Source organism: Chiloscyllium punctatum, chromosome 11 (assembly GCF_047496795.1).
Source record: "Chiloscyllium punctatum isolate Juve2018m chromosome 11, sChiPun1.3, whole genome shotgun sequence".
Taxonomy (NCBI): Eukaryota; Metazoa; Chordata; class Chondrichthyes; order Orectolobiformes; family Hemiscylliidae; genus Chiloscyllium; species Chiloscyllium punctatum.
Window position 1 is genome coordinate 58,298,877 of NC_092749.1, and position 23,556 is coordinate 58,322,432.

Sequence of the window (23,556 nt, forward strand, 5' to 3'; positions counted from 1 at the left end):
GCTTTCGCAAACCTGGAGTCAATGGGAATCAGGGGATGCTCTCCTCTGGTTGGATTCATGACTGGCACAGAGGAAAATGGTTGTACTTCTTGGAGCTCAGCCGTCTCACCTTAGGGACATCACTAAAGGAGTTACTTAGGACAGTGTCCTTTGTCCAACCATCTACAACTACTTTGTCAATGATCATTCCTCTATCATAATGTCAGAAGTGGTGATGTTCACCAATGATTGCGCAATGTTCAGCACCACTTGTGATTCTTCAGATATTGAAGCAGTCCGTGTCCAAATGCAGCAAGACGTGGACAATATTCAAGCTTGGGCTGACAAGCAGCAAGCAACATTTGCAACACACAAGTGCCAAGGAATAATTATCTCAAGAGAATCTAACCATCACTCCTTCACATTCAACAGAATACCCCACTATCAATATCCTTGGGGTTACCATTGATCATAGAACAGAGAACAATACAGCGCAGAACAGGCCCTTCGGCCGTCAATGTTGTGCCGACCTGTGAACTATTCTCAGCTCGTCCCCCTACACTATCCCATCATCATCCATATGCTCATCCAAAGATTGTTTAAATCTCCCTAATGTGGCTGAGAATCTGATGATAATCTATGTCTTGATTTCACCCCAGGCTTCTACGATCCATTCACATAGAACATAGAACATTACAGCGCAATACTGTCCCTTTGATGTTGTACTGACCTGTAGAACCAACCAGAAACTGGACTCCCCATTTAAATACTGTGGCTACAACAGCAGGTTAGGCATAAGTACTTCTGCATCACCTGTTTGCATCAGCCTGTCGATGATCCACAAGGAACAAGGTAGAAATGAAATTGAGTGTTTCCCACACGTCCAAATGATGCCTCTTGAGAAGCTTGACAGCGTCCAGGAAAAAGCAGCCCACTTGATTGGCACCAGATCCACAAGCATCCACTTCTTTTACCATCATTGCTTGAGTAGCAGCAATGTGAATCACCCAGAAGGTGTACTGTAGAAATTTACCTCAGCTCTTTAAATTGCATTTTCCAAACCCTCAACCACTACCATCGAGAAGGACAAGGGCAGCAGACATAAGGAAACTCCACCATGTTCAAGTTCCCCTCCAAGTCACTCACCATCTAGATTTGAAAATATATTGTTGTACCTTCACTGTTGCTGGGTCGAAATGTTGGAACTTCATAACAAGTTTCAGGTGTACCTATAACAAATGGACTGCAATGGTTCGAGAGTGTAGCTTACTATCGCTTTTTTAGTGGCCACTGGAATGGATGATAAATGCTGCCCAGTCACATCCCCTTAATCAACAGGAAACAATTGTATTACATACATCAACGCCACCACTTTCATCATCAATCATGTCATTATCAGCTACATTATTCTACATGTAACCAAATACGTTGGACATTCCGCATTTCCTTAATAATCTGATGATAATCTATGTTCTGATTTCACCCCAGGCTTCTACAATCCAGTCTCATAGAACATAGAAACATACTATAGTGCAGTACAGGCCCTTCAGGCCTTGATGTTGCATCGACCTGTAGAACCAATTTGAAGCCCATATAACCTACACTATTCCATTCTCGTCCATATTCCTATCCAATGACCATTTAAATATCCTAAAGTTGGCAATTCGATCCACGCTTCTGCTACTCTTGAGTAAAGAAACTACCTCTGACATCTGACCTATATCTATCACTCCTCAATTTGAAGCTATGTCCCTTCTTGTTAGCCATCATCAGAGGAAGAAGGCTCTCACTGTCCAACCTATCTAATCCTCTGATTATCTTATATGTCTCAATTAAGTTGTCTCTCAACCTTCTTCTGTCTAACGAGAAAGCCTCAAGTCCCTCAGCCTTTCCTCATAAGACCTTCCCTCCATACCAGGCAAAATCCTAGTAAATCTCCTTTAAACCCTCCCTAAAGCATCCAAATCCTTCTGATAATGTGGTAACCAGAATTGTACGCAATACTCCAAATGTGGCTGCACCAGAATTTTGTACAGTTGCAGCATTATCTCATGGTTCCGAAACTCAATCCCTCCACCAATAAAAGCTATCAAACGGCATGCCTTCTTAACAATCCTATCAAACTGGGTGGCGACTTGCAAGGCTCTATGTACCTGGACACCAAGAATCTTGCCATTAACCCAGTACTCTGCATTCCTATTAGTCCTTCCAAAGTGAATCACACTTTTCCACATTAAACTTGCCACTTGCCACCTCTGCATCTTATTTATGTCTCTTTGTAACCTACAACATCCTTCGTCACTGTACACAATCCTGCTGACTATAGTGTCATCCGTAAATTTACTATCCCATCCTTCTATGCCCTTATCCAGGTCATTTATATAAATGATAAACAACAGTGGACCCAAAACAGATCCCAAAACAGATAGTACACCACTAGTAACTGAACTTCAGGATGAATATTTTCCATCAACCACCACCTCCCCTGTCTTCTTTGAGCTAGCCAATTCCTGATCCAAACTGCTAAATCACCTCAATCTCAAGCCTTCATATTTTGTGCAATAGCCTACCATAGGGCACCTTATCAAACGCCTTACTGAAATCCATATACATCACACCAATTACTTTTCCCTCATCCACGTGTTTGGTCACCTTCTCAAAGAACTATGTTAATGTTGGAGCCCACATGCTGCCTCTTTTAGTGATTATTTTTGCTCCTGTAATTATGCAGTCATTCCACTTTTTTCTCATGATATCTGTGAAGTCTTTGTTTAAAAAGGCTACCAATAAGTGAACATGGTTGGTTAGATCACTGGGAATTACTGCTTTGAGATCTTGCTTCAGTAGCAATGAAATGAATTATAAGCAATTTGAATACATCACAAGTCAAAGATTTTTTTAGTTTATTTTATCCTACCAATCAGAAACTCCAAATTTTCCTCAGCATACTTTCAAACCACTTTCATCTATCTATTCTTCCTTAATGATGAGCATAGGAAACTAATTATTTTAGCAATTGCTCTTTGATATAATTTTTCTCTTGATATCACCAGAGACTTAGGCTTTGTTCAATTAGGCATGCAGAAGAGGTCAATGGCAACACTACTATTCACAAGGTGAGGTGTCTTCACTGCATTGTTTTCTCACCAACTTTGCTCACCATTTGATTGGCTGACATGTCAAAATTCATGGCAGTTCTCTGTTCCAAAGGAGACTAATTTGCATGTGTTCTTTTGCCAATGATTCATTCAATACCACTGATATTCAACAGGCCTTTCATTAAGTTCTGCTTAGTCTGCAGTTGCAGTATAAAATTGTTTCACTTCATGAACTGGTACATTTTAGAATCCGCACAATTTAATTTTCTTGCTTGTATCAGAATGAGGATCAGACAAGGCCATGACTAATTCAGTCCATTCTTCAAACCTACACTGATGCATTTTTAAGGTTATTTTCTAATGACAGCCACACCCTAGTCTTTCTTTGGTTTGCATATTTTTCTTAGGCACCTGTAGAGAGAACTTCCTCCGATCTCTGGTATTCTTCTCCAATATCTTAAATTCTCAAACTGCTGCAACATTATTTGACAACGGTAATTTCAACAAATTTAACTTTAATCTAAATCATGTATCTGCTGTTCCTTCTTGATATCATAATGCTACATTAGCAGGCAGGATTATCGGAAACAAGTGGCGCTGAAATTATATATTGACAAGCCTGAACACCAGGAGCTGAAAAGATGTGATCAATGGTGTACCATTCTGTGATTTTATGAAAAAGTAAGTTTACAACAGGATGAGTTTGGCTTTGACCGGGTGTAACGAGGAAGAGTTAGGAAATTTTGTCAGGATTGATTTTTACATGAAATCAAACATTACTCAAGTATATATGGTAATTTCCATACTGTTTGGGGGGCTGCTGCTCAGGGGTAGATCTCATCATCAGGACAAACTTGCAAAAGAAAATATAATGGGGAAACAATGGAATTACTTTCTACTTTAATTATCTAATTTTACTATTGAATGTGACTGCCACAACTCTAATTGTTGTACATATTTTGTAAATAATTTAATCTTTTTAAAAAAAAAATGACACTAGATTTAACAACATGACTCCAAGAAGTGAAAGGACTGTTCTTGTTGATTCATTGCAGCCAAAAATAAAATACAGACAACTGATGTATTATCTCACCATCAATCAGAAAGGGCACATTTACAATTTGATTAATGCTTGGACAACAAAATGGATCCTTTTAAAGATGTAAGACTTCAAAAGTTTCTGAGAGAATAGAACACTGAAAGGACATCACAGGGCATTCCAGCAAATTTAACCTTGCTTTGTGAAACAATGATTCAGCAAGTTAACAGAACAGCCTTTTTAAGTTTTGATCTAAGCAAGACAGTCTGTGAGCCATGCTAGACAGCAGAACTCCAAGAAGAACTCAGACACCAGAGTAAGAGATCTCAACAGGGTACCTGTGGTACTGCGAAAGTGGAAAGGACAGTTCTTCGCTCCTCGAACACATTGTGCTCAATCCAACAGTGGAAGCAACTTTCGACTGTTTGACTACAGAAGACGTCACAATTGTTGAATACTGATTTTCTAGTTTTCAATCCCTTTACCCCAGAAAAATAAAGCTTCAAGAAAGCCAAGCCTTTGATGATAAGAGATCAATTTTATTTCCCTCTTTTAAGTATATTTTATCTGTACCGACTGTTAATTTTTATATCTGAATGTTAGTTCATAACTATGATTCATGACATTCAGCAATAGTCACATAATAAACTAAATTCTGATCTTGCTTGAGACTAATGTTTTATTGCTGGCTACCTTTAAATAGGAACACATGAAAATTAAAATGGGGATGAATGAACTGCACAAAAATGTGCAGTTCCTGGACTACTCTGTGGACACATTTGGTGGGCTTGTAGCATTTATCAATAGAGGAAAATAAACACAAAGTCTTAATCCCAGCTTGATACCTTCAATATTTTGCTACTGCAATCTATCCTGTAAAACATGCATAGCATATAAAGCTAATTTATTTAGCATGAGAAAAGTGCTTCCTATTTTTCATTTTCTATTAGTTTAGGAATTTAAAAATAGTGCACTTCCTTTTTTGTAGTAAATGCTGATGATCTTTAAAGAATGGGAACACAATCAAAGGAGACCCCCCCCCCCCCCCACCCCGGTGTAGAAATTAGTATGATTTAGTAATCCACAAATATACACATTTTTGTTTCATTCTTTAAGCACCTGGACTATATTTCATGTACGTCGTCTTTCTAACCATTCCAAATATAATTTTGAAAACATCCAAATCCACTAGTTTTTTTTCACTTTTTGAAGTATTACCTGATGATCAGTGCACCGAAGTGTCACCAAAACTGGATTCAGTATTGAATGATCTCTGTATAAAACCTGAGTTAGGTACAGATGATGGTGCATTGGGCTGCTGCAGAGAAAGAGATATGTTTAAAGAAGATGGAGCCAATCTCATATAATGGAGGGTTGCCCTACTGTTGGAAAAATTCCATCAGCCCAGTAAAAAAGCTCTTAACCATGCAAATCAGCTGGAATGGATGTCCCATTTTTTACTCAACCCACCACTAGGAAAAATCCCTGGCAACAGAAATATATCATGAAGCCACTGCAATCTAATATTCAGCTATTATGCTGGACTTTTGATTGCCTCCAATCCTGTCATCTCAGAGGCAAATAAGTGTAATTCTGAAGAATATGCAAGGAGAGAGGGTTCTGAGGTCCACATATTTTGATCTTTCAAAGTACCAGGACACATGCATGGGCTGGATTTTCATTCCTATATTGGGTAGATTAAGACAAGAAATTCTTTGAATCAATGCAAAGCATTGAGAACCAGTACTCTTAAACGTGCAATGTGTTTAAGAGCACAAAAATGGGGTTTTGTTGGATTGTGGGTAGATGGGTGGGATGCAATGATACGGTGGGCGAAAGTGAACATTGCAGATGCTGGAGATTAGAGCTGAGAGTGTGGTGCTGGAAAATCACAGCCAGTCAGGCAGCATCCGAGGAGCAGGAAAATCAACGTTTTGAACAAAAGCCCTTCATCAGGAATGAGGCCTCATTCCTGATGAAGGACTTTTGCCCAAAACATTGATTTTCCTGCTCCTCGGATACTGCCTGCCCTGCTGTACTTTTCCAGCACCACATTTTCAACTGGGATGATACAGTGTTCAGCAGAAGCTGAAGGCTAGAGTCAGGCCCATAACATCAGACTGAGATTTAATGTATTCTGCAGCCTTTTTTGCTGCCAAGTATCAAGAATAGATGCTTAAAAGATGTGCCTCAGCTCTCCGAGACTTTGTCACAGTTGTCTTTTTAAATATTTGACCCTCGTGCCCTCATCATTTCCAGCCAATTTACTTATTCATGTATTTCCCATTCCCTATCCATTCATTGCAAATTCACACTCTCTCACCTTCCTTTGCCCTACACACATGTGCCAACTCAGCCAATTCATTAGGTGGCATGATGGTTTAATGGTTAGCATTGTTGCCTTACAGTGCCAGGGACTCAGGTTCGACTCCAGCCTCAGGCGACTATCTGTGTGGAGTTTGCACATTCTCCCCGTGTCTGCGTGGGTTTCCTCCAGGTGCTCTGATTTCCTCCCACAGTCCAAAAAATGTGCAGGTTAGGTGAATTGACCACACTAAATTGCCCATAGTGTTCAGGGATGTGTAGGTTGGGCGCATTAGTCAGGATCAATGTAGGGTAAGGGAATAGCTCTGATGGGTTACTCTTCGGAAGGTTGGTGAGGACTTGTTGGGCCAAATGGCCTGTTTCCACGCTGTGTGGATGATACTGAGAGCAGAATTCATCAAGATTAAATAAACATCTGCATTTTTTTACTGTTTTCACTATGATAAACAAATATTCCTACTAATGAAAGCTCATTTGTAACTTAAAAAGCACTTTCAGTACTTAACAAATAGACCTGCACTTACAATACCACAGTAAAGGCAGCTGATCCTTCAATAACTTTTTTGATCTGTTACTCAAACTGTGAACTTACAAACCCCTGTTGGGATAACTGCAGATTGTGAACAGGAACCAAAACATGAATAGTAGTATAATAATAGCACTTATTGTAATGTCAACAAATAGTGCTGTAATTGCTAGAACACTTTTTTTAACTCTCACCAACAGAAGATGGCTGACTGATAAAAATATTATACAGATGGGGATATAAATAAATTTTCCGATTTATGTATTCACACTCACTAACACATAAACGTATGTTCTGTTTATTTTTTTAAGGCATTGGTAATGCAAATAATTTGACAGCTTGTTAGTTCTACAACCCTTCTCCACTGATCATGAGTATTTACATCTGCTCCATAAATTCACATCTCCCACATTGTGAAGGATTAGGCCCTTGCTATATTAAAATGGAGTATATTTGAATTTGTTACTGAGTTCAAATAGCCCAAATGAATTTAGGATTCACTCATGTGAATCATGCCCCTCACCTTTTCCAACCAGGAAACATGGGACCTATTAAAAATGGAGGTGAGTCTTCTGGATCCAGGTCAAGCTACTATTTTAAATGGCCAAGACTCTACATCAATTAGTAATTAATTAGGAACCCATTCGTGGATACAAATCATCTGGGATTGAGAGTTTTAAAAGTAATGTTACTTACCTAAAAAATAGGAAAGTGAATCTTTATAGAGTTTATTCACAAGCGTATTCCAGCCATTCCTAATCACACATTATAACAAAATTGTGAGAGTGCAGAGGAAACTTATTAAAAAGGTTTCTGTGATGGAGGGTTCAGCAACAAAATTAGGTTTGGAGAAGGCAGAATTGTTCTCCTTGGAGCCAAGGAGGTTACACAGTGTTTTAACAGAGATGGAAAAGATCATAATCAGAGCAAAATAGTACAGATGTAGGAAATCTGAAAAAAAAACACAATGAAACAGATAAAAAATGCTGGACAAACCTGGCAGATCTGGCAGCATCAGTGGAGAGAGAAACAAGCGTTAATGTTTTAAGTTGGATATTACTCTTCTTCAGTTCTGATGAAGAGCGAAACCAGACTTGGAACTTTAACTGTATCAGAGATTACAACAGATTTAGATAAAATCGACAAAGAAAGGCTTTCAACACTGCAGAAACACTCTGTCATTGTATTTTTGCAGCAATTCAGAAAATGCTGGCAAATTGGTTATTTATATCCAGGTTCACAAAGAGCACCGCTTTGAATTTCTGATGCTTGAAATTAGAATACTAATGCAATTTTACAAAATACATTGTCTATTATTTAACAACACTTCAAACTTTTTTTAAAAACATCCTTCATTTCCTTTATAAAAAGACCAGGCAAGGGAATTTCATACATATCATTGCGACTTAATTATACAAATACAGAAAGTAATTAAGAACACACAAGAGAAGGGTTAGGGAAAAGTCTTCTAGGATATTTGGAAAAACAAGGATGTTTGGTGGCGCTGCAATCTAAAGCATTGTTTTGGAATGTATTATCACTCCTACCACTTGTCTAATACCAAAGAAACTTTTCAGGTGACATGTATAACCACCAGGGACATAATCCATGAAAACAGAAGTCTTCTGATAATCATGTAAATGACATAAGCATCACCTGCACACCATCCGTGGAATACATTTTTAATACTACTTTCATGAAATAAAATCTGTCACCAAAATCAAACACTTTGCATGCTAAAAATGTGAAACAAAACAGTAAAATTTGGTACAACTCAGCAAGTCTGGCAGCATCTGTAGAAAAAAATGGAATTCAACTTTCAGGTCAACGACCTTTCACCACAACCATCAGAAAATTAGTCTCATTCTGTTGCCAGGTGGTAAGCTCAAATAATATACAAAGGCAAATGGAATCACTTGATCAATCAGAATTGAACTACGATTTTGTTCTTCTTGAATTCATCAGGATTAAACTAATCCATATCAATGTATGTTAAAAATATAATTCAGAATGTAACTATATGATACACCAAAGCACCAATTGCAGCTTGTTAATCGCTGCCTTGTACTATTGATTTAAATGAATGGTGCTCCATCAAATCCAAACTCTTCTTTATCCTCCTTTTGTGAGCTCGGGCCCACTGTCTCATCGTGTTAATTATTTGTGGCCAAAATTAATTACATCAAACTATTTAAAACCATCATACAAAGGAATTCGCTTTGTTACTGGATGACATGGTTGCAAAAATATATAATCTGATACCCCAGTCCATGATTAATCTTGAAAAGCTGCAACTAGAAGCTGAGCTGGTTATGGCACCAAACTAAAACTGTGACACAACTGGAGCTAACGTATTGAATGTAGAAAGCGCTTGCGATCACCTGAGCAAGGGAGCCTGATACTATTTAGGCTCAACATTGATTGAAGTTTAACAGCCAACAATAACAACAGATCTTTCAATTCAGTATCAGCAAATTCCAAGGAAGGGTCACTGGACTCAAAACGTTAACTCTGTTTTCACACATGCTACCAGACTTACTTAGTTTCTCCAGCAATTTCTGGTTTTATTTGTTTCAAATCCCCAGCATCTGTATTTCTTGGTTTTATTCTTAAGTATCAATAAGCAATGATCTTCCCATCAGCTCCTTGCCTACAATATAAATGTAAGCCACACTTCAATGTTGCTCAGCAGAAGGCAGCAAATCATAACTGATTTCATAGTGTGTGCAGATGAACTACATCTAGATAGCACTGGCATAAGTTATGGTGCTAACTTTAACGTGCCCCTTTTCATAGTTTAAGAGACAGTCACTGTCCTACATTAATTGGATAGCTGCATGTTTAACGCAGCTAACCACCAGGAAAGGGAATCTATTAGTTTGGAATGAGCAAGTTTTTTTAAAAGGACTGAAGGAGATCAGGATTTGAGTAAAGTTACAAATCACACAACACCAGGTTATAGGATTTGTACTTTTTTGTACACCCCAGTCCAACACCGGCATCTCCAAATCAGGATTTGAGTAGATTGCTATTACATAAAATACCTACTTAATTTCTACAGCAGCTTCCAGCAGTCCTTTTAAGAACTGCCTTTTCAGGTGATCCATGTCCAGGATCATGAGCAGGGTATGCACAGAGTCTATTCCATCCATGGTACATTAACATTGATTGGATGGCTTGCTGACACTGTAATACATTGAGATTCCAATTAGTTTCTCAGAGGAACCTGGGTTAGCTATCCTGGAGATAAGTACCATCTTGTCAGGATTGTTCTTAAAAGGGCCAAAGTGTCATCCTTGGTGAACATGCTGACTTCCAATGCAAGTTGTTGGATACCAAAATGTGGAAGTCATCGGCAAAGACACTGAGTGCGCCACCAGCATAACGTCAATGTTTACCACTTATTTAAAGATAGCAATGTCATTTCTGGAATTCAATTCTCCAGCAAACACTGCACCTACATTGCATATGTAACATGTACATAGCCACAGGAACAATGGCTCGACCATCCATTTAAACAGGGAGAAAGTGAGGACTGCAGATGTTGGAGATCGGAGTTGAAAAATGTGTTGCCTGGAAAAGCGCAGCAGGTCAGGCAGCATCCAAGGAGCAGGGGAATCGACATTTCGGGCATAAGCCCTTCTCCATTTAAACATCTCGTTAAAATCTCACAGGTTAGCTCCTGATTAATTTTGATTGGTTGTGCTCCGCTTCTGAGTATCCTTGATACTTTGTGTATTTTTTTTAACGTCTGCAGGGACAGATGTGCTGACAGTCTTTGTCTTGACCTCTAACCTTTCGCACTAACAGCTTCTGCCAAATTTGCTGCAAAGGTAGACATTGAAATACAACCCGGCAGGGTATCTGATCAGGAGCATGCAGAGCAGGGTCAGAAGGAAGAGGATGGAGTTTTCACCTAAAGATAATATCTATCAAGGGTGTTCAAGGAGCAATTCTCTACCTGTGCTTTCTGTGTACCAATGTTTGAAACATCTGTACTTCACTTCCGATTTTGTTACTGAGACCTGCCAAGTACTGAAGCCAGATTGCAATCCGGGAGCAGGCAAGGCTGCAAAGGCTGCATTCTTAATGGCTGTGGGGACCACCCTGGCCACAGACATTTCACACATCTGGCTACTTCTGGGCTGGAATTGGCAATATTTGGCTGCTGACTTTCAGTGGAGGTGGTTGTAGAAGGCATTATTATCCTCTAAATTGATGCGGTCAATGTCTGAGTGGGTGTGACCTCATGGGTAAGGAGTGACCATGTTACTTTACCTTTGGCTCTTCCATCACCTCCTAGCCAAATCTTGGCTGTGTGAAAAGGTAATATTGAATTGAAGTGGAATAGGACGAGAAAAGGAAGGGTTACAAGCTTCCACCATCCATAGCTTGAAAATCAGAAGAGACCGTTGGATGAGCCATCTATATATGAGGCTCATATTGTGACACTGAAATGAATCAAGTTTAACAATGAGTGGGGACTGTGTGCAGCAATTCTCTATCTAAGGCTAATTATTTGGGTTGTGTTTATTAAGTGCAGTAGGACAGGCTGTCAAAAACTCAAGTAGAGAAGTGTCAAAATAAAGGAGTCGATGAAGTAGTGAGATTTCCTCGATTGGTCTCCATGGCAGTTTACCAGATCTGGATGCAACCGTGGATGTTGAAGAGTCTCCAGGCAGGCAGGACCTGAAGGAACAGACTTGGAGCTCCATGCTCAGATACAACAGCAGTCGCTGGTGGTGATGGGTGGTCCCTGAATCTCAGATCTCTATATATATGCTTAGACAATTAACATGCACCACCTGCTTCTTTTTTTTCAACCCCCACACTACTGCCACACAGCAGTATTCTGCCACCAGGAAAACACCCATGCAACCAGGGAACCATTAGGGCAATACTAAAATGAAAGAAAAAATGAAGGGGAGAGCAGGGATCAAATCAAAATAGAATTGGAGAGGGAAATAAAGCACTTCACCTTTGTCACCCACCACCCCCCACCCCACCCTGGTGCCCACCTCCCCCAAGGCATCTATGTTGGTGGACATCGTATGCTCCCTCTTCAAGGACTAGAACATAACTAGGCTAGAACATAACTAGGGAAGAGGAGTAGACAGTCAGCTGAAATGACTCCCCCCCACCCCCCCACACCCTGCCCCATGCTCTGCTGCCTAGACCTGTTTATAGCGAGCCTGGCCAAGCTCAGGAGCAGACCCATGAGGAGATCCTTTGACCTGCCTGCACTCCTCCGCACCGGGTGCTCAAGGATGAGGTGTATGAGGCTGAAGTGCAACCCAAAGCAGAGCAAAAGGCCGTTCAGGTAACTAAAAAGGGAGTGCAAATGCCCACAACCAATGTACACGTGGTCTGTAACATACCTGTGGTTACAGGGTACTGCTGCATTCAACATCCCCCACCCCATTCCCTGAGAGAAAGAGGGAGGACTCCCACATAGTGAGCCCTCCACTGGGGATTGCCACCACTGGTCATAAATGGACATGCCAAAGTGTCTCCGGGTGGTGGATAAAGGATAAGAGGTGGATAATGTGCTGCGGTGGTCTGTACAGAGCCTGCTATCTAACTTCCCTAAAGGACATACAACAGCAGCTCAGGTTGTGGGGCATAGATGCCTGGAGGAAGTATGGGATCCTGGGGTTAATGTGAAATTCCGTCCAGGCAGAGGTACGCTCAGATGGATTCCACTGCTCACCTGAGCCTGCTTCTTCTTAATCTTAAATAACATTGTTAATGAAGGTTAGGTTTTAGGATAGATCAACCTCAATGGATTCAACTTCCCCATTGGCCACAGGCTCACTAATAACCATTCTAATGGTGATCAGCATCATCTCTGCCAAGGAAATAAGAGGGAACTGTACCCAATGAATTTGGGAACATTTGTATTAATGTAACACACTTTGATTTATGAAATAAAATTTAATATTGTATACATTTTTAATATATACTATGATGATATAATGTATATACAGGTATTTATATATAATTAGAGTTTGAATTTTGAACTAGTGGCAAGTGGAATTCGGTCTGTATGGATATGAAGCAGTTTAATGATTAGCGTTTAAGTATTTCTGTAGTCACAGAGACTTTATTTTTAAAAAGAAAATTGTATGAAAGAGAAAGTCCTTGTCGGGGAATGATCTTTGTGCATGATTAAATGAAACAGTGTAACACATCAGCTATAAGAACACAGACTGTTGTATAGCTTTTGGCTTAACGGAAACATGATATTTTGAAAAGTATTTAATTTGAGTTTTGCACAGGTCCTGCTTGAAACCTGCTGTGTAAAACAGTGGCTCCAGAAATAAAGAAAATAGTTCAGAATTGTTAAGAAATAGATTCATACAGTATTAACAGTTTGTATTGAAAGTTTTAGGCCAGAAATGCTTGGTTTAAAGAGTGAAGGTTTAATTTGAAGCTGCAAAAATCTAATCTCAGTTCTTTGAAGACATGAGAAAGAAGCTATCAGATTCTCAAGACTGAGAACTGAAGTATCCATTAAGTTAAAATCTATGGGGCAGACACTTGTAAAAGCTCAATATTGATTATTAAATGCCTTGTTAATGACACAATTCCTGATAAAGGACTTTTGCCCTAAACGTTGATTTTCCTGCTCCTTAGATGCTGTGCTTTTCCAGCACCACTCTAATCTTGACTCTAATCTCCAGCATCTGCATTATCCAATTCTGCCTTGTTATTGACACAAGACAGCTCATAAATATTCAGACTCTCCTCTCACCAAACTTGCCAAACAAACTGGATGTCAGGAAAACTTGACAAGGAAACCACAGTGCCTTCCTGGCAGATTCAGATTGCTGCTTGCTCTGTATCATATTGGACACCAATATCTCAAGGGATGTTGCATGGGCATTGGCCATACACACCACATATCCACAGATATTGGCATCTGACATTTACCAACTTTTTAAGAATGTCATATCTCCAATCCACTTACAGGATGCTTCTGCACTTCAATGCTGCCCCTCAGGTTACACCAGCAACTACCACTGTAATGTTGCAGCATAGACACTGTGTACTCAGAGACATGCCCCCTCCCATTTATCTCTCCACCCCAGAGGCTCCCAACCTCATTCCTGGTGAAGGTTTTTTGCTGAAACGTCGATTTTCAGGCTCATCAAATGCTGCCTGACCTGCTGTGCTTTTCCAGCACCACACTCTTGACTCAGGGACATGTACCCAGCTTGTGGACTGCATCAAGTTTCCTCTTTGGGCTCTTTGTTCACTGTCATAGAACTCACTCACTTTGACCTAACCTGGATGCTCTCAGCATCCCCACCTTCTATTCTTTTGTCTTGCCATTTTGTCCATTTCCCCCTCAGTCAGGAATATCATGCTCATATTGCCGTTGTCTGGCCTTTCCCTTCAGCATAGACATGAAGCCAGGAAGTGTGGCATGCTTGGTAGCAGGCCTTCACTTCGGTGGTCCTGGAACAGTAAGCCAAGAGTGGTCTCCGATACCAGTCCAGACCGTGCTAAGGATAGTCAATGTCAGAATAACCTCCTCAAACGGGTGAAAAGCTGAATGATGGGCAGCCCAAAACCAGCTGTGAGATTGTTTTTGCCCTACTGTGGTCTGTTATCTTCATGGAATAAGACAAGTCATATGGAAGATGAAAGTGGGTCTGCTATTACTGATGGTGCACGTGGGCAGGTGTCACAAATATGTGATTAGACAGTGCATAGGGCTACAGGGTTAGTGCTGTCAGGTTGAAGTGAATGTGGGCCATTGGGAAGAGTTGCAAACATGAATCACAGTGATACAATATGACTCTGGGTAGGAGCTGAAAATTTGTTGCTGGAAAAGCGCAGCAGGTCAGGCAGCATCCAAGGAGCAGGAGAATCGAGTTTTGGGCATGAGCCCTTCTTCAGGAATGATTCCTGAAGAAGGGCTCATGCCTGAAACATCGATTCTCCTGCTCTTTGGATGCTGCCAGACCTGCTGCGCTTTTCCAGCAACACATTTTCAGCTCTGATCTCCAGTCCTCACTTTCTCCTAGACTCTGGGTAGGAGCTGGGTAAAGTAACAGAGATAGAGTGAGTGTGAGGTATTAGAGAGAAGATGGTCACACTTACCCTGGCAGAGTGGAGAAGAACAGTAATCTTCCTCCTACAGTGCTTACGTTTCCTCCAGATGGTTGAGAGTGCATTCACCCAACTGGCAACATCAGACCAGAGTGGCATGGTCCGGTGTTGTGGCTCCACTGCTGATCCTGGGGAACAGGAAGTCCCACATCAGCACCACTCCATCCAGGAGCACCTCCATGCAGTCCGCAAAGGAGGGTGTTGAATTGCTGCTGTTGGTCACACCCAGGGCCAATCTTCTCGGAATGGCACATGGCAAGACAGGGATGATATCAGACATGAGAAAGGCCAAAGGAGCCTGGCAGCCATACAATGAGGCAAGTTTGATAAAGTAGGGTGAGAAACTCACTCAGCCTTGCAGCAAGAAACTTCCAAAAGTATTGATGCCACATGGACTTTGCCAAAAAAATTCTAATGATATGGGAATTCTCTCTGGCATGAGTACCATAAAGTGGTGCTGCTGTGATTAATAGGATTGCATTTTTATTAACTGTTATAAAATCTTTACACTTTGTTTGCAATTAGTTTGGTCGATTAGATTTTAACATTTATTTTGCATAATAAACTTGCTTTATTGCTAAAACAGAATATGTAGCATTGCATGTTTGTGCTTCAGTGAAAAACCACCTTGTTAAAACCAAGAAAACGAAACATGATCTATCAAGTCAGATTTCAATCTAGGATCTGACTTGTCTGGAAATAACATCAGCAAGGATCCATAACAATACAAATTGATATTTGAGAATGGAGCCTGACCTGCCGCGCTTTTCCAGCAACACATTTTCAGCTCTGATCTCCAGCATCTGCAGTCCTCACTTTCTCCTGATGTTTGAGAATGTTGCCTTTGCAAAACCTATTAAAGTAACTTTCCCTCATCTTGAACGTGTTTTTGTATTCATTTCTTCTTTCACATTCAGCTTAACCTCACCATCCTGACTCTTCTCCTCTCTTAAATGGCACATTATTTGACATCCAATATTGCAAGATTAGAAATTCCCTCCAATTGAAGTGTCTTGGTTCCCACTGAAGACTCCATTACATTCCATGCTTCAAACTTCATCCTTCTCCCTGATGACTTTACAAAGTTGAATCGAACATTTCAGAACTTTGGTATCATGTTGATCCTGAAAAGAGATTCTAATTACATATTCATCCTACCACCAAGGCTCACTGTTTCCACTTCCATAGCCTTGCCCAATTCTGACTCTGCCTCAGCTCAACTGCTGCTGAAACCATAATCCTTTCTTTTGTTAAGACCTGATTTTTCCTACCTTCTACGCTTAGTAAACTTGAAGATCTGGTTCCTAGAATCGTGTTCCACATGTATTTCCACATGAAGTAAATTCCATCATCAGACAGGTGCAAATGGTCTAGAATTGACTCCAGGTTCAATAAATTAATTTCAAATTCTAATCCTTGTTTACAAATCTCTTCATTCTTTCTCAAAATTCCAAGGTATCTGCTCTTCAAATATCATCTCCCGAGTATCCCTGATTTGTATTGTTTCACTAATGGCAACTGTGCTTTTAGTTGACAAGATCCTCAAATTTGGAAATCACTCCAAAACATTACCTAATATTAGCTTTCTTTCCTCCTGGCTCCTGCGTATCTTATATGATTCAATGTTAAATTTTGTTTGATAAAGCTCAGAAATGATTCTTGGGACATTTACTATACTAAACAGGCTATATACATTAATTGTTCTAATTTGGCCTTGCTGTCCATTTCAATTTCTCTTACACTCTTTCCGTCTTATTTTCTTCTGACTCTTATGCATTTTCTTTGACACCTCCATATCTTTCTCTTTGTTTCTTTCTCATTCCTCTCCATCTTTTTAAACATATTTCTCTGCTTGATTTCCAAACTCCAGCACACTTATATTTTTCTTTCTTTCTCTCTTCGATCCAAAAAATCTCAAGAAATATGGTATTCATTATCATAAAATTCTTTAACATATTGTGTATGGAGACAGATTGAATCTTTCAAAATTTGCTATTTAGATGACCAAATAATTTCGTAGAAGTTGTGCTAAATGAAAAGATTTCCAAGCATTATTACTATTATAAACATTTCTAAGCATTTATGGATTTGACGCTGTGCTTTATTTTGAAATTCAATGGCTGTAGAGGAACAAAGTTATTACAGATTAAATTACTTATGCAGAGACTGGGAGGTCATGGTCTTCAGAAAAATTGGAGATTTGCCAGGAGTGGATCAAAAAGCACATGAATGACAAAACGGGTAATGGCAAAAAGCAACCATATAGCATCAGATCTCAAGTAGTCAGCAAGATGGAGCCTGATAAAGGATAAAATAAGACTCCAGTGTAAGGGATTTAAAGACTAAGAAGCAGATCAGAGGACAGTGATGACTGAAGCTGAGGTCAGAAAACAGAAATAGTCGTATCAATAGTTTAATTGTTACTGTTACCAAAACAGCACCTTGCATTATGAACAGGAAAACATAAATTGCTGGAGAAGCTCAGCAGGTCTGGCTGTGGGGAGAAAGCCAAATTAACATTTCAAGTCTAGTAACTCTTCATCAGAACTTGCATTTATATATACACTTCAAGGTTACAAAAATTCTTCAGTGATTTGATCAGTAAATAAAACTACATCAGTCATTGTAGATGAATAAGAACATTTTTATCACTGATATTTGATCTTTTTCTTATCCTATTTTGATCTGAAAACAAATGCACGCAAAATAACAGACATTCATATTATGAAACTTCAAACACAAAAGTGAATTGACTAATTGTTTTCCCAACTTGCATCAGGTAAGTTGATAGCACTGCCGTATTTCCAAACAACATATTGCATTTTGATAATGACAGACTTAACATTTGGAAGTAATCTTGCCACCTCAATAAGTGAGTTTAACAAATACCAATGCAAGGGTGGACTTACCCAACCTGTTGTGGGGACTGGGTGAGTATTAAAAATGGTAGGAGTTCCTGAAACTGGGACTCTTACCTCAATTCACAGCAAACACAACCTTTCAGCAATGTGTCATAAGGAAGTAGGTCAGAGGTCCATATGAAGATGTCCTGACCATTGCCTGTACCATTGTGAAAGTGAGTATGTCAGATAATTTTGAAAGAGTTAGGCTCATCAATTGTGGAAGACATCCTCGCAGCATTTACCCTGTCAAACCTCTTAATAATTATAAGTGCTTCAATAATCAATGTAAACCCTGGAGACTGTTGGTCTGATCTACTCAATCTCTGTTATTGGACATTTCATTAATTGGAGGAATCAGTCTGCTGAACCTTTGTTGCACTCTTTCTACATTAATTCTTGAGTAAGGAGTTAAAGGCCATACACTGTACTCCAGACGCATTATCACAAAGCCTCATGATCATCTTCACAATGTGTGGCTTATTGCACTCAGCCAACTATTAACTCTTTTCCATAAATCCTTGCATTAAATCTTGCTTATTCCATAGACTAGTACTTCTATAAAAAAGGCAAATATTCCATTCATTTCCCAATTGCTTGCTGTATGATTTGTTTACAAATACATTCAAATCCCTTTGAATACCAGCATTTCTTAGTCTCCCTTCATTGATGCTTTGTGGGTTTTATTTTCTATATTTCCCGCTGAAGTAGATAATTTCACATTTCTTCACATATCCTCTCTGCCACATGATCGCACAATCACCCAACCTACGAAATTAATTTGCAATTTCTTTGTGTCATTTTTATGACTGACTTAATGTTGTAGTATCAGAAACTAAGATAGATAGATAGACAGGTAATATTTGGTTTTCTCATCTATGGCATTGATGTTGATTGCAAGTGTCAAGTTCAAGAAATGACACATATGGTATCCTATTGGCTGCAAATCTGCAAAAAAAAAGACTGTTTACTCCAACAATCTGTTTTCCATCAGTTAACCAGTCCTCAATTATAATATATTACCCTCAATCCCATAAAGACTAATTTTGCACAAGGGCCTCTGATGATATTGTTTATTGAAAGCTTGCAGAAAGTCCATATGTACCACATCCACCAGTATCCATTATTCACCGTATTGCTTAAAATCTCAAAAAAAGCTGAAAAAAAGTTAGACTTGATGTTCCTTTCATAAAACCATGATCATTCTGTTTTTCTCATATTTTAATTTTAACTACACTGGTAGCACATTCCTCGTAGTTTCTTGCATTTGCCTGCTATTGCTGTAAACTGGCCTATAGTTCTCCAGTGGTTCTCTTCCACTTTTTATTAAATCGCTGAGATTGGGAACTGGCTGAGCAGGAATTATATCCATCTACTTTGTTATAGCTGTTCTAGGATTCTGGATATCCGGTTGACTGGCTTGCAGTTCCTTGATATCTTTTTCTCTCTTGAAAGATGGAATTATATCTGCAAATCCACAGGGAAAATTTATTGATTCAGGGAATTTTGGAAGACAAAACAGTGCATCGTCTACCTCTATCCTTACCTTCTTTTTTGAAATGTTAAAGTAAGGCAACAGGTCGGGATGACTTATTGGTATCTAGTCCCTTTAGTTTCTCCAGTTCTATTTTTATAAGCACAATCATCTTCAAATTCTAATTTTTATTTGTCATGTATGACTTCTAAAATGATTTTGTGCTTTCTACCAAGGTGGCAGATATAGATAATTTGTTACATGACTCTACAATTTCTATATTCCACATTATAATTTCTTATGTCCCTAAGAGATTCATATGGATTCACATGTACTTTCTTCCTGAAAACTTAGAGATGCTTTTCAAATTTGTTTTTATGTCTCCAGTTAGTTTATTCATATTTCAAATATTTGCTTTATTAATTTCATGGTTATCCTTTGCTAAATTCCAAAATACTCCCAATCCTCATGCTTTTGGTGACTGTAAGCCTTTCTCTCTCTTTAACTTCTCTTGTTGGCCATAATTGCTCCATGTTTCCCATGGATATTTATTCCATAAGGAAATTTACAATCATTCTGAATTATGACTTAAAAGTTTCCTGGTGCCTATCTAATGTATAATTTTAATCCGCTTTCCTGATCCATTTTAGATAATTTGTTCATCATGTCTACACAGGTTCCTTTGTTTAGTTTTAAGATCTCAGTTTTATATTTAAAAATCATTCTCAAATTAAATACAATAATTCCTTTAACATGGTCCAAGGTTAGTACTACAATAGGTATTCTGGCTAAATTAGTATTTTAGATACAAAATAGCATGCTGTCTAGATTACAGATTTAAGTTCTTAACGATAACTACATTACTTTAGTTTTACGTACCTCTAATTTCCCGATATATGCTGTTTGGAACACCATAATTATTTTTTTGAAACCGTTAACTGCCCTAAATATTATTTTCTGCTCCTTTTGTTTCTTAGCTTCACTCAAATTGAAAATGTATCGTAATGTTCCAAACTAAATTCCCTTTTCTGTATACTTTATTGCCTCGATCATGAACCGATTCCTCAGACTTCACCAAAATCTCTCCTATTCATTAGAGATTCCCATTTAATATCAACCTCTACTTTCTAATCATACCACAGCCGTTTCACAAAACATTTAATTCTATCATTTTGTAGACTTCTGACGTTATTTGTGCTTGTGAACGACTGCTTTCTTAATGCCTAGTTCATCCAAACAAATATGACAGAATCATCATTGCAACCTACCAAAGGGAGGCTTCAAGATAAATATAATCCTTCAGCTTCTGTTCTCTATTCCTTCTGATGATCTTTAATTTTATTTTTCTCATTTGGAAAATTTCCTTATGGAATGTAGATATCACTGGCTAGGCGAGCATTTATTTTCCATTGTTAATTACTCTTGAGAAACTGGTGGTGTGCTATCTTCGTAAATCACTGCAGCCTTTGGGTACAGAGATGCCAAAGTCCTGTTAGGAATGCAGACCCAAGATTTTAACCCAGCCACCGAGAAGGAATGGAGTTATAGTTCCAAGTCAGGATAGTGTGTGGTTTGATGGGGAACTTGCAGGTGGTGGTGTTCCTACATGTCTTTGGTTCTTGTCTGTCCATTGGTAGAGGTGGCAGGTTTTGAAATTCTTAAGTATTGTTGGAAGTGCACCTATCCAAGAAAGTGAAGACGTTTGTAGATGGTGAACAGGTGATGGGGAGATTGATGCTAACCAGGTTAGCCTCTGTTGCCTTTTAAAAGTTAGTGCAAGAGTGATATGTTCAAGACTTCCACGGCGTGAAATATTTCTTGGGCAAGAAATAAAATGGTCCACCGCTAATCAGTAATTGACTTCACATTCTGACCACATTTTCTTCCATTGACTGCGCATTGGATTTCAATCTGAGTCCAAGTTCATTCCCTTAACACTCCTCTTGTTTCCAGAAAAGTATACCTTGAGGTAAATATTTCAGGACAAGATTGTTATTTTATTGTGAGTAATTAGTTACACAAGACATTGAATATTTAGGGTGCTGAATTTCCTTATCCAGCACCACTGTCCCTGATACTTCAAAGGTCTCGTGTTACTTTTCACACTAGCCAGCTGCTTCCAACATTATCTGGACTGCAGGACCTGCCAGAAACTGCACCCATATAGTCATTACTGTGTGAACCAGGAGCATTTGAAGATATCTTGACGTCACACAGACAAAGCTGAAGTGACAACAGCATCCCTAATATAACACCAGTCTAGGAAATAAATTTGCACATCACTGAAATAGTCGCATGGCAGATGCTTTTGACTAAGCTCTGCTCAGTTAGATTTCGTGGACATGGAATAATTTAGAGACATTTTTGGCATTTGCTAAATGTACAAGAAAGGAAAGAAGTATTTGACAGAGATAAGGTTATTGTAGTTTCCTTTATTCAGGAGAAACATGAGAATTGGAATGCAGAAGACAGAGAAGTTAAGCTCTGCAATGAGAGAAGAAAGACAGCTCTCCAATCAAGAACCTTATCTTCCTTTGTTTTTGGAAACAGTTCCATATATTAGAATGAGCAATAAGCAATGTTTGAAGTGATTGAGATTCACAAAGAAGTGGTGTCCTGGCACCTCATCGCAAGGTGAAACTAGCATCATTAGAATGAATATGTTGATGAGATTGAGAATATGAATATTCAAGAAGAGTCCTCAGCACCTGTGAGTACAATTGAAAAAGTGATTGTTGTATAATGCCACTCTAAAAATTCATGGTATGGTGATTATGCATTACCTGACATGAAAATGCATTCACTCAGCCTGACAGTCAATACATAGTTACTACCTTTTCTAACCACTGCTGCCACATTCTTGGAACTAGATTCTGTGCATTCAACTCCATGTATGCATGGCTAAATACGCCCACTGTCTATGCAGAGTATTAATGACTGTATACTCCTCCCTCCACCTCCAACATGTAGGGGTGTGTATAAAATATGTCAGACGTTGAACCCACCACCTTCTCATCCAATCCTGGTCTCTGCCCTTAGTACTCTGGAACAGGCCAGTGTATGATTTAGCGATTAACTTACCATATTTAAATTGCTAATTAAAAGTCAATTAGCCTTAACAAGCCGACTGACTTGAATAATACACTACCTAGCCATGATATGGCTGGCAGCAACAGTAGTATGGGAGTGGATAGACTATTTTTAAAGGCCTATATGATCCAAGTCAATTGGAAGGGGATGTCGCTCTGCATACATTGAAGTTATTTCTATTTGGGCGACGGCGAGGAGGATGAGCAGTTGAAATCAACCCACTCTACCAACTAAAATCCAGTCAACAGCCTTTTTCTTAGGCTTCAACCAAGTGAAAAGTGCTGGCAAGGCAATGACTTTTTTTTATTAATTCATGGGATGTACCCATCCCAATTTGCCCTTGAGAAGGAGATAATAAGCTCCATTCTAAAACCATTGCAGTCCATGTGCTGTATGTAGATCCACAATGCCAGGAGTGAGGGAATTCAAGGTTTTGTCCCAAGTAAACTGAAGAAACCACAATACATTTCCAAGTTAGGATGGTGAGTTGCTTGAAGGGCAATATGCATCTCATGGTGTTCCCATGTAACTGCAGATGTTGTCCTTGTGGACAGCAATGGGTTTGGAAGTTGCTGTCTAGTGTTTTTGAATCTGGGAAGCCTCTTCATGCCGGCTACACCATTTTCTTTCAGCTTGTCAGATCCAAAAGCATCTATTGGTAGCCTTCAGTTTCATTGTGCAGCTTTCCTTTTATGGAGAGTGCATATTTAAGGAGTGCTGTCTGCAGCATATGCCATTGACCCAACATTGCTCAGCCCCTCAACTCACAGCACCGGGAGAAGGGTAGAAGTGTAGAATTGACACCACTTTGCAAGGGAATGATTTTAATGAGCAGCAGCCCAAAGTTACATGTTCCCACCTCCATTTGAACTAAAGTGGGTAAGTCAAGACAATAACAACTAGGCCATGCATTCGAGATAGGTTGGTCACTTAACTATAAAGACATGTGTTTCACAATTAATGCCATTTTAGATTGAATCCTCGACAGCTGAGTCCTCCAAGTCCTG

General features: G+C 39.2%; 1 protein-coding gene across 30 annotated transcripts in view; it reads right to left on the minus strand.

Moving 5' to 3' along the window:
• nrxn1a (neurexin 1a) overlaps positions 1-23,556 on the minus strand; it is a 1,866,202-nt gene that overhangs the window by 881,746 nt on the left and 960,900 nt on the right. The window lies entirely within an intron of this gene.